Source organism: Lichenostomus cassidix, chromosome 3 (genome assembly GCF_008360975.1).
Source record: "Lichenostomus cassidix isolate B80296 chromosome 3, HeHo_3.0, whole genome shotgun sequence".
NCBI classification, from domain to species: Eukaryota; Metazoa; Chordata; class Aves; order Passeriformes; family Meliphagidae; genus Lichenostomus; species Lichenostomus cassidix.
The window spans coordinates 48727987-48741170 of NC_139483.1; positions in this window are offsets into that span (position 1 = coordinate 48727987).

Here is a 13184-nt window from a genome sequence, read left to right on the forward strand (position 1 = left end):
TCTAATTTTAGCAGGACAGGACCTCCCTCATTTACGTTACAGCAAATTTGCATATAGCCCTTAACTTCTGCGGATTTACTCCAGATTGATTGTGCAAAAGAGTGGTTAGGAGCAGAATTTAACTGCTGTACAAAGTGGATAAAGGACTAAATAGGTTGAATAATTTATTCTTTATTATTAAAAATAGTTCAATAAGTTAATTGAGCTATACAATGGAAAAAGTCAGAAGAACATTTAGGATTATGTATCATAAATGGAAAAAAAATCCAATTCTTAACATTTTGATTTGTTCTCCTTTTTAGCTGGGTGTTGAAATGGTGTTGGGATAAGCTTCTGCCTTTGTTAAATAATTGTGAGAAAGAGATTGTAATCTTTCCTGATAAAATGCTGTGTGACAGGTGTTCAGGAGCATTTTGCTTTTCCAAGGAACTTGCTGGCAGGCTTGAGTTTTGTTTTCATCTGACATCCTTAGCCCTAGAAGCCCAGCAGGAGGGAGGAAATTCTGTGCTTTACAGGGTGGGAATTGTTAACCAGATTGCATCAATCTGGGGCTTTGAGTGCCCTTTTTTATTTTCTTTCTCTTTCTCTGATCACAAGAGCTGCAGTTGAAATCAATTCATAGTTGTGCTTTTCAGCAATTTCCCTCTCATTCTCACATTTCTACAAAGTGAATGTGAGTACTGCTCACATTCCTATGAAATGTGTTTATTTTATGGAACAGTGCACACACAGCCTTTGGTTCCAACACCACCTGTAATCCCACGCTCCTTTCTCAGTCTAAGTTGCTGTTGGCTTTCATTGGAAATTTGCCTGAGTGGGGCTGGCAGTGTCTGGCCTTGTGTTTCTGCCAATTGTTGGTGATATGTTGACTGTGCTTGGATGGTGACTGTTGCTGGGTGTGTTAGTAGGCAAAGAGTGAAGTAGATGGGCTGCATAGATATTTCTACAGACCATGTTTATTGTCTGCAAGCAATAAAAAGCCCTGTTTAGACGAAATAGAGTTTCAGATGAGAGCATCACATCCTAGATGCATCCCCCTGGATCTGGGCCTGCTATCAGTGAAGACAAAAACTTTTCAGAGACTTTTCCTCTCACCAGCAAATAGAGAGAGATGGTCTCAGAAAAATGAGGGCCTATGCTTCACTCTGTAAGTAGTTTAACTCAGGAGTGTAAATAAAAGAGTCATTTCAATGCATATAGCATCAGACACTGCCAAATGTATTCATAAAGAGCAACGTGAGAACTAGAAGGAACTGGAAAGTTCAGACATGTGGGCACAATCCAATCCAGCCTTGCACAACTGATCTTTCTATGGAAAGTTTTAAATGGTTGTAATTTAAGATGCAGGTAGGCTGCCTTGGACAATTTTTAAATTATATATGGAAAAGATAAACCTACACTGTTGCTCAAAAAATATTTCAGGAAGTTTTTGCCTTTGCATTATTTCAACTGAAACGTAGCATCTTAATATTCTTCAGAGGAACTTAAAAAAAAAAGTGCTTGAAAATATTAAAAGATGCTGTCACATCTTATGTTTTGAAATCCAGATGTAGAACTGAGTAAGGTGTTATTTGTGGTTTTTGCTCAATTGCAGGAACAAATCTGTGTCTTGTGTAACCTGAACCACCTTGCAAGTCGTAAGAGGGTTTTTAGGTTTAACAAATTGGTTTAGGGTTAGATAGGGATGTTTTTTTTTCTGATACTGTACAGTTTTATGCCTCTCATATTTGCAACGTCCTTTGCCTACTCATCAGTTCTCTGCCATTGAATCTGTATTCTGCCAGTCGGGTTAAAACTCTCATGTGGGCTACTGTGTTTTGCTGGTGCAATCAAGAGGCAATGGCTTTGCTCTGCAGCTCAGCAAAAGATTGATGGGAAGGTGTTTCTTCTACTAGATCCTGATACTTGTTGTTTTGCCCATAAGTGCCTCTAACCCTGTTCACATCAATGGGAAGACTGCCTGACTGCTAGCCTTGCTATCCTCCATGCTGTTATTTAAAATATTCTAAGGAAGTGTCCAAAGGAAAATAAAACAGAGCTCATTTATTTGTAATATTTCCTTTCTGGTTATGAAATTCACTCACATTTTGAAAATAAATGTATACTTAGGCAACAATAAGTTAAATAGCATTTCCCCCTTCTTTGACATATGAATCTGTCAGAGCTTTCAAATAGAAAACTTAGGGAGAAATAAAATTGCTCTGAGTGTTACAGAAGAGAGTTTTGAGTGATGATGCATGTTCCTCCAGACAGAGTTTATAGGTTGTTTCTCATGCTGCGGTAGTTTCAGTGTAACAACAGTTACTCATCTTCCCCCATAAAGTGCCTCTCATGAAAGGGATACTTCATCGTCTTGTTTCCTAAAATATTTCTATCATTTACTAGAAAAGATTATACAAAAGTTCAGAATCTTCAAGGTATGCAAAACAGCACAGTTACTTTCAATCATAGGCTGAAAGGAAAGGATCAGATGTTTATATTTCTTTTAAGACCTTGGATAAAGAGATTAACAGACCTCATTTAAACAAAGTTCTTTTTCAGAACTTTGGAAAAAAAACCAGCCCAGAAAGTCCTGATTTTGCTCACAGTTAACTGAAAGACCTTAAAAATAGCTTCTTTTCTCTTTGTATATTGATTGACTAAAAAAAATAAGTAATCTTAAACTCAGAGATAAAACAATCAACATCAATGAAAAATCATTTTTACACTCAGCTGTAATTAGGAACACACCTACACAGCTGAACAGGGAACTCCCTGAAGTTCAAGCTCCAATGAATGAGAGTAGTAGTACATATTCTAAATGCTGGAGATAGTTCAGTTGGATCTTTTGCAAATGCTTTGCTTCTTCTCTTACAAGGTGCTTCTAATAAATGCAAACTGGACCAAGGAGAAAGTTCTCATGTACTGAGAGCCAACATGTGTGGGGATACTTTGCATATAGCCTCCCTTCAATCAAAAAGGTGGAAATAGACATATATATCCTTCTGCATTCCTGTCCCCTTCCACAGCAGCCAGAATATCAGTGCTGTGTCAAACAATATCCTCCCACCTGCAGCTGAGCCTCAGCTCCCCAGTGTCATGGCTGATACGAAGCAACTCTATTCAAGAGATTCCCTCCAGTGTCACTGGAGCTCTAGACTTCATGGCTTTTGGAAACCTAACCCTAAGCAGAGCAATAAAAACAGCCTTTTGCTGAGGCTGGGTGCCCAGCACATGGGTTGTGCCAAGGAGGGAGGCGTGGAGGGAGCAACACTGGGGAACTGCCTTGCTTCCCTTGGCATGCCTTTTGTGGATCCAGTGTCCCTGGAGCTCTAGGCTTTTTGGTTTTCTCAGCCCTAACCTAAGTGTAGCCCTAACGCTAAGCAGAGCAGTAAAAACAGCATTTTGCTGTGGCTGAGCTTCATAGCACGTGGCTGTTTGCTACACACACACTTTTTCCTGAATTCTTTGACAGTGAAATCATAAAACGAAAGTCTTCTCACAATCAAAAATTGTTTTGAATACTCAATCTACCCTACTTTTGACAATCTCTATAAAATTAAACTGCTTATTGTAGTACTTACACTCCATGGAAACATGTTAAGCTTTCCAGTGACCACACTTGTTCATATCTTTAACAGAGCTTTCCCTTGTCTCTAATTCAACTATGAGTAGTCATGATTTTCCATCAAATTCTGTGTGGGAGGATATGGCACGTGTTCTTGATCTGACTCGGTCTACTGATACTACCAAAACCAGTAAAGTTAAACCATTGCAAACATGGAAGTGAAAGTCATCCTTCCACCCTCAAAAGTCACAGCTGCAGACATATTTTGAATGATGTATTCACAAATCCTAATTTGCATAGCCCAGAACAGCAGAGCCAACCACTGAGCACAGCCAAGGCCATTCCTGATTTGTAAAACCAAGTCCAAGGTGAGTTCACCGAGATGGAAAAAAAGAGTAACCGAGACTGAGAAGTAATAATCATAACGATACTATCCCCAAATGAGCTTGACTCAGGACACTCACTGAAGCAGAAAGTGCTCTTGGAAATGTTTGAGCCCAACAGCCTGCAAAATTAAGTGTGCCTTAGTGAAGAACCTCTACTGTGGGTGGAAATCAGTTCTACCTCAAGAGGAAAACAACTGATATCCTTCCTAAAGAGACATCATTTTTCCTGTCCCCAGAAAGCAGCCCCCAGAACATCAGAAGGTTGTGCCCAAAGATTAAGTGGGATGAAGAGCAGCCCAAATGAGCTGACCATAAATTGCATATCTCTCCACTGACTCTTTGGGAGGGGTTAATAGAGGAATAATGAGTCAGTATGTCATTTGTGTGCATAGGTCTCGCTGAGCTACTCAAGCCATTTTATTTCTTTCATTCCTTTCCCTTTATTAATTTGTTGGATAATTAAATGGTATGGTAAGGCATTACTAGAGAAATCCTGCTGTGCAGAAGTAGAAAGGATTAAGCACAACTCCCGTGAGGTCTCATGAACCTTCAGAAAATCACGATGATGATGATATGCTGAAAAATGTGCCTGTCCTGCAAACCAGCCTTCTTAAATTGTTTATCAGAAACATTAATAACCTTAACATACAGCCTTGTAGGACACAAATGAGTCTAGCAAACACCTGGAACAGGAGGGAAACCTATTACTGCCTGAGTCCTAAGAGTACAATCTGCCATTATACTATGGCACCTGGCCTAGAAACCGCAGACAGGTGTCTCAGCTACCTCCCCTGCTGCTATTTGTATCACTCCTGGCCGGAGAAGTAGAAAAATGATGCAATCTCATCTGGGTTTAGATCAGACATCTGAATTTGTGGGCTTACTCTATGATCACAAATTATTTTTGAACACCCGCTGTTTTTTTAAGGCTGCTTGTTTCTGGTGCTACTATATCTGCATGGCTAATGTGCCTGAGCTTTAAAAAGTCTGATTTTCAGTCATCTGTTCACGTGTTTGCGTTTCGAAAACAACACCTATTTTAGGTGTCTTCCTAAAACAGAGGACTGCAATGCACTTTGGAAGATCTTCTTGTGATTAGTGCCACAAACAGCAAGAAAGCCAGACATAATTATTAACTTAAGTGCCCAGAGTCGGTCATTTGTTTGAAATCAGATAAGCCTGAATCTGGATAATCTGGATATGTGGTCAGGACTCTTTATCACATGGATAGTAAGACTGGAGCCACCACACACAGGGCAGAGTCCACTGCAGACACGTGGATGCAATGGCCATCACACATGTAGGTGTGACATGTCCAGAATTGTGCTTATGCTGTGCTTGTTGTGGGGATCACCCTTCAGGCCGTGGCCTAGCATGGTCTGGTTAGCCCAGGCACACTGCCATCTGGGAGCTAGATGTGCAAAATATGGTAATATGGTAAGAAACTGTGAATAAAGAAGTCAAGCATTCAAAGGCTTTACTGTTAGAGTGCTCTGTTACATCCACTTGGGAACAGAGTGGAAACTATCCTTTCCAAAGTGATATGATAATGTAACAAAGAAAAGGAAAAACATTGCAAATGCTTAATAAATCATAAGAGACAGATGAAACAGTTACTGTAATGGATGGAGAAGGCTTTTTCCATATAAATAATGAAGGGCTTCTGTGAAAATGAAAGACATGGCAAGTATGTAAGAGGGAGTGATGTCACTCTAGCAGTGTTTTGTTAAGGAAGAAGAAATGCCTAAAGACAGGATTTTGTCCTAACAGTGGAAAAAAGTGCTTCCAAGTGGAGCAGGAGCATGCACAGGTGATATGGCATGGTACCTCCCATGGGTGCTTCCCATCATCTTGGGGATGATGCTGTGCAGGGCTAGGAGCTGGACTCAATGTGCTTTGTGGGTCCCTTCCAACTCAGCTTATTCTGTGACTTTGTGAATAATTATTATCATGATGCATACGAGTCCCTTGAAACCCATGGAAGTGGAATGTGATTTTAAAGCTCACAGAAGCAGGAACACAGGGCATGTGTGAGTATGGAGAAGTTTAACACAGCAAAAATTTAATGAGGTTACCAACTAGAAATTGCCTATAGGAATCACCACCATTTCAGAGGCTGAATGATATGTTTGCATTTGTAGTAGTAACAGCAATAACCTAAACAGAAACTGTGCTTCCATAATAGTTGTTCAGAAAATGAGCAAATCTCATCACTCCTGAATAAAGTTTCTGTTGCTTTTGTCTTCCCTGCTTAACTCCAGTATCAGATTATTAACCCTTGAAATCAAGTTTTTACAAGTATTTTGTTGCTTGAGAAAATTGAATGAAGAAATAGCCTATAAAGAAACCATAAGGGTATAATTTTAAAAGCATTAGCTATAAGTCATGCTGTTAACTTCTGAAGGAAGAAAGCATTGTTGCTACTTGATTTCTATGCAATGGTAAAGAAATCAATATGACCACACAAATGCTTGATAGCATGAATGCTTGAGCCATTGTAAATTCTATTAAATCTGTTTTCTAAAATGTCAGCAATACATCTCTGCAGAAAACTGCAATTTCTGCATTACATTTATCAACATCAATGTCATATAAAATACACTGGAGCATCTTAGCCTTAAGAAAATAAGTGCTAAATTTATATTTGCTACAAGAATCTCAAAAAATTTTAGGAGAATTTCTATTTGTGTTTTCTTACCATACCAGCTCTAATTTAAAAAACTTGTTGAAAGGATATCTGTATTCATTGCCTTAGAGCAGTGTTATTTAAGAAAGTTGTAGTCAATGCATTGGTTTACATTTAAAATTAAATACTAAACAAAGAGAAAATATGCAGTCAAAGCTGAAGTTGCAGCTCTGAGTGGGATTAGTCTCAAAATTAATGTCGAATTAGCCAATTGATGAGGATGTGCAAGCCCTTTACAGGTCTCAGCAGTGGCCTGCCAAATAGATGGTAGTATTCATCTCACTGAAAAAGCAATAAGTACTTAAATGTAGAGAATGGATATGTATTATAAATTGTCTTCTCTTCTTAACTGTTACGATGTGAAGAACTATCCTTTAATTTGTTTTTAATTTTTGCCTTTCCACATAGAAGGTGCCCTGATTTTTCACTAATAAGCTTCCTTCTCTTAAGAGTTTATGGATCAGTTTGAGAGTTATTCCTGATTTCTGCTAGACTTCCTGAAGGCCAGCAAATGTTGAGTTCACATCTGCCTTACTGTGTGTATTTGTATCTGTGACAAAATGTTTTTTTCCAGTTACCCACTCTGCCACCACAGGCTGTTTCTAAGATTCTGCAGCTGTTTAGTACTCATAGAGAGTTCACTCACCTGTTCTTTCTTGGTGCAAATTTTGTAAGGAACCAGTCCATGAAGAGGTGTTGAAACTCCTTCTGATGATCCCACATTATGCCATTTTATCAATTACTTTCATCTCATAAAATATTTATTCAGATGATAGTGGAAATGTAGTTACAAATAATTAAGAACACAGCAGGACTCCATAATTTCTTTTTTCTTTAGAAGGCTCGTGTCATGATGCTTCATACTTTTTTCTAGGATGGAATAATTTTCTCAGTCAGAAGGAGTCTTAGAGTAAAGGTTAGATTTTCTTACCTTGCTTAGATACATGTATCTTCCCAGGATGGGTTTCCAATATAAAAGATTTTTTCCTCTATCAGTGCCCTTGCTTCTTTCCCTCTTTTTCCAAAATGTCCAAATGAACTAAAAAATTTACCAAAGTAGCAACTGGATGCCACCATTTTGTTTTAATACCTACTGCACCTTTTCACTGCAATATGCCAACTTTTGTGGATGGCCTATGAGCTCAAGCTTAAAGTCAAGGCAGACCAAGATACAGCATCCCTACCAATGAGGTCCTTGGGGACTCACTTTGAAATTAAACCAAAGTAATTTTCAATATGGAATCATTTTATTGTGTGGGTGCATCTGCGCATAAAGTTTACATTGGGCTCTGAGCAGCATATAAAGGCTTGTGAGAGATAAATTAAGCTAAGTAAAGCACTCATCATTAATCAGAGTACTAAACAAGCATGAGCGCTAGAGAATGAACACAGCTGCCACTTCATTTATCTTGCTGTCAGAAGGTAACTCTCCTACAGAGACAAACTCAGAAGTAGTGGCTTAGGTTCTTTTGTGTCTCTCAGCTTGCAGAGAATATATATGCCCATATATATTAAATACATATCTACATTACACACATACATGTTTTTATGTTCAAAAATATACTGTATGTAAGCACATTTTTCTACCGGTGTGTGTATATTAATGTTTGTGTTGTCAGACATCCTAAACTGTAGGTTGGAGCTTAATAGTGAGAGATATGCCACTTTATTTCAATGGAAAAATATTTATAACTGATTTTTATATACTCTGAGTTTCTGACAATAACAGAAATCTTTGCTACAGTCTCACTGTCAAGTTGTTTTCTGAGATAACTTTCATCAGTTCACCCCTCATGGGGCTATGATGTGTATGTAGCTGATATGGTAAATCAAAGTGCCTTAGCTTCCATTTCAGAGTGAACATGTGATGCTGGAAAGTGATAGGACCCATTTTCTCATTTCCTTTGGGGGGAAAAAACCCAGAAAAGTGAAGTACAAGCTACTGAAAGTCTCCAAGTGTTGTTTTTCTAGTAGCTGTTTGTCAAAAGATGTTTTGAAGACAAGCTAACAAACAGCTTGTCATATACTAAGTTTATAGGGCAACAGACTCTGGTGTCTGGTCTTCCTTAGTCTGACCTTTTGCATGACAGCAATAAATCAGTAGCCTTCCATGTCTCTTGTATTGTCACAAGCTCTTGGGAAAAGGATGATTGAATAGGAAGAATTAGTGCTGCTGCATAGGATTTAGCATAATGGATCGATCATTAACCTTTTAAGTCTGGTATCCTGGCCTCCAAACTGGCCTACCATGGCTGCTTCAAGTAAGCAAAAATCTCCATACAATACCAGGGGTGGTTTGTGCAGGCAAGGGGAAACATTTCCCCGACTGGAGTCATGAGAACGGGTTGCTGTGCGGCTGGGTGGCACTGCAGCCCCAGTGGGACAACACTGTGAAGTGCACAGACCTCAGAACATGGGCAGGGACATGACACACGTGTGGCTTACTCCACACTGCCCAACCAGAGCTAGGCACTCACTGTGCCAGGGTTATGCTATCCCATGGTGTCAGCTAGACCTATATCCGAGGTACTTGAGATGCCTATAGCAATGTGTTTGAGGGAATATGAAGCTCTGTGTGGGCTGCAGTAGTCAGGTGGTTTGCTTTTTGGGGCATTTCCATGACTACCTTGCTAACGGCATCCAAATTAGCTAACTTCAAGTCAGCCTAGGAGTGGACACCTAAACACTGATGCAGACCCTGCACTCCTTTTGATGGCAGCTTTTTGTTTATGTGAAAGAGGATGTGCAATTTGCTGTACCTCAAGAGCTTGTAGAAGAAAAATACATCACCACCTAAAAGGACAGAGATAACAATATGCAGCACTCTGGTAGCTGATAATATCAAATATTCAGGTTACCATTTCCTTGAGCATCCAGGACACCTGCAAGAACAGGTGTAGGGAGACCTATATGTTACAGGGAGGCCTGAAATCTCTTTTGCAGTGGCAGCTGAAGGCCAGGCAGGATACCCTTGGTACCTAAAATGTTCCCTGGTTCTCTGATTTAGGCAGCTACATCCTGTTCCAGATGTATGTTTATAATGGACTCCTATTAAAATTGGAATTCAATGTTGAAGTTAAAATTCTAATCTCATGTTGGATATTTGGTCTGAAAGAAGCTGCTCAAAGGTATGGTTTCAGTTCCATTTGATTTGAAGTTAACTCACAGGATGTGTTGCAACACTTGAAAATATTTGTCAGAGGACTCAGCTTGACAGGGCTTTCTGTAAGAGAAAACAGCTAGATGTAGACAAAGCTAGATGGGTGACACATAATCAGATCAACCTCAAAAGTACTAGCTAAGCATTTTCTTAATTTCTGGTAATTTTGATGAGCCCACACTGAAAACTTGTGTCCATAATGTAGTTCATGTTTATAAAATCTATTAAAAGAAAGATTTTATGGTCCAGGAGCTTTAATTCATGTCTTAACAACACCCCACACTGGTCATTACAATGCTTTGTGTGTTGTCTTGCCATCTGCCTACAGAAAGAAGTTACAGTCCCCTTACATTATACTGTTGGTACTGTGTTAAAATGTAGGAAAGTATCTGAGAAGTTTTTGGCTTGATTGATGCTGTGATATTTTCTCAAATAGTGGTAAAGGTGTGTGTGAGTGTGCCAGTTTGAGCTGACTTACGCCTCACATTAATGATGCCATAGAAATCTCATTGTGATAGTTTGTAGTTCCTCATCTTTGTGGTATGTACTGAGAAGTGGCAGTAGCACAAGAGGTCAGAGCAGCAATCTGACTTTAAAGGAACTGAGAACAGGCATAAACTTGTTTCCAGTCTTAGTGACACCTCTTTCCAGCAAATCACATGGGGAAATGGGGAACTTACAGGTGGACCAAAGCTAGAGTCTCACTGCTGAGGCTGCCTACTTCAGAGATGATTGAGTATCTAGCCAGCTACTTGGCTGCCTGAACTCTGTGTGTGTTCACAAAACTCTGTGCAAAACCTCTGAGCATATATTAGGTAGATGTTTCTCTTTTGAAAATTGGCTATTCATGTTTAACCATGTCCATCAGGTCTTTTGGTATTATTGCCTTTATTTGATCCCCTGGACTTTGCTATCATTCCAGAGCAGGTATGCTGCAGGTACACATTGCCTGACTAATCTCACCTCAAGAAACCTTCTGTTTCTGTACTCTGCTCTAGTCATGTCCTTACTGGTCTGCTTTTGCTGTTGTGCAGAAGTTTTTATTAGTTTTACTAATAGCGTAAAAGCAAATTGTTAGCATAGCAGCAAGCATCACAAACATCTGAGTTTCTACCAGTTATCTTCTCTCATTGGCATGGGTACTCCTTGGGAAGTCAGATTTTCAACTTCTACGTTTGTTTTGTGCTCTGCTGATTACAGCATATTAGAGAGAAGTCGAGGAGCTAAGCTTGTCCCATAAACAAAAATGAAAAAAAATCAGAGTGTAGAGCTAGTTATATGGAAAAATTTCGTCAGGTCTAAAATTCATAGTTCACCCACAGAAACTTCCTTGCATGGCTAAGGTGTGAGTGTCAAGAAAGCAGAGGACTATCACATTGTCACTCCATTACTTCACCTTTGAGGAGATACAGAAGTTCAAGAGGAAAATAAGGCTTTTTGCCTCTTCAGGTTTCTCTGGAAAGATTATGGATGCTGTATCTGACAGCCAAATTTGAAATGCTAGTAGAGTTTTCAAAGCAGGTTCTCATTTTCAAGCATTCACATGATAAGTTTTTCAAGATAGCACATGTATTCTTTTGGCAGCTCACAAGATGTTCTGATGTGGCCTGTTTTCTCCTCCTGTCTGCTTCCTGCAGAGGGTTGCTAGTCACCACATGGCTGCAAAAGTCTGCACTTTTGCCAGGGCTCCATGGGGTTGGGGCACAAATGGGATTCATGCACTGCAAGACTCAGCATTGCAACATTCAGTATTGTACTTAATTTCTAGGCATCATGCTTAGTGCAGTGCACAATCTTCAGTGAAGTACCTGCATTTCTGGGGAGAAGTCTCTTTCTTATTACCATAATCCCACATGGGAATTTTTCTGTGTCTTGCGTCTCTTGTTATAATCTGTTAGCACACCCTGACTGCTGCTTTCTCACCTTGCCTTTGCCTTTCTGGCATGCTGGAGAGCCTGGGGGGAGTCTGAAGCTGTCCATGCACCAAGTTATTGAAATTACCAGTGCAAGGCAGCACAATGCTATGTGAGCACCAGAAACACTGGGTTGTGAAATGGCTTTTCTCAACTTTCTTGTCTCTAACCAAGGAAATTGTAAATATATTGAAGAAATACTGATTTAAACCTTCTCATAGCTGTGTACTTGGAGAGTTTTGCAGATAATCCTTTTTATTTTTCTTGTGAGTAAACTTCAAGCCATTTGATATTTGTATCTCTGTATTTATTCTGATAACTATCATTTATGTCAGGACAGAGAGGAGAATAACACATGAGAGTGGTATGGGTGTGAAACAACATTGTGAGATTCCAGCAGCCACAGAAAAATTATTCCTTTTCGTTTTTGGGGTAAAAAAAAGGTGAAAAAATCTGGCTGCTTTTTTCCAGTGGAATAGAATAGAATTACAGAATATTCAGAGTTGAAAGGGACCCACAAGGATCATCAATTCTAACTCTCAAGTGAGAGCGGATCAAACCCACAACCTTGGCATTATTAATACCATGTTTTAACTGAGTTAATTTTGGTGTTTTCTTCCAAGTGGCAAAAAAAAGGGAATAGTAGAATTACTTTAGTAATTCTAGGACTGACTCAGAGAAGGGAGCATCCTTTGTTGCTGAGCCAGCGGTTTTGTAACTTCCTGTGTCTTTTTAAATGCAGCTTGCCAGAATGGAAATTTCCCATCAAAATAACTTGGCACTTATGGTCCTGGCTGACCTGTAACCACTGAACCTGTTGGCTATGGTATAAACTTTGCCATTATCTTTATTGCAAAGGAAAACTTCTGTTCAAATTTGGCATTTATGTATTACCTTGATGACTTTTTTTTGAGTGATAGGCGGCATCACAACAATCTAGTGTTTGAGGTCCTAAAATCATAGAAAACAAGGTCCACTTCACTGAATTGCCCACAAGCTTTCTGTAATCTCAGCAACCCCTTAGTTTAAAGGGTATTAGCTGCCTGTACATCTTTACAAACATCTCTGAATACCTTTGTGGACCAGATTAGTGCCCTTCCCTATTTTGCATGAATACTGCCATGATAAATACATGAAAGTATTTAAAGCACTCTGAAAATAGGGGTATTTAGATTATTATCTCCCACTGAAGTCAATAGTTTTTGAATAATGTGTTTATCACTGGAGCATGTTTTTTCTCACCTAGGAAAGATGAGCTCTTCTAGCTGCCTTGCTCTTTAAATGACTGTGGTCTTCATGGTCCTGCAAAGACACCCCAGGTTCCAAATTTTCTCATGGCCCAGAAGGAATATGCACCAAGGAACTCTGCAGAAGTCTTCCAGCTTGTGATCTGATGGCATGGTGGAACCACAGGTGGTCAGCCTTGGTTCATATAACGCCTCACCACAACTATTCACTGGTTAGGATGATTTGTAGCTCTCTGGCATTAAGA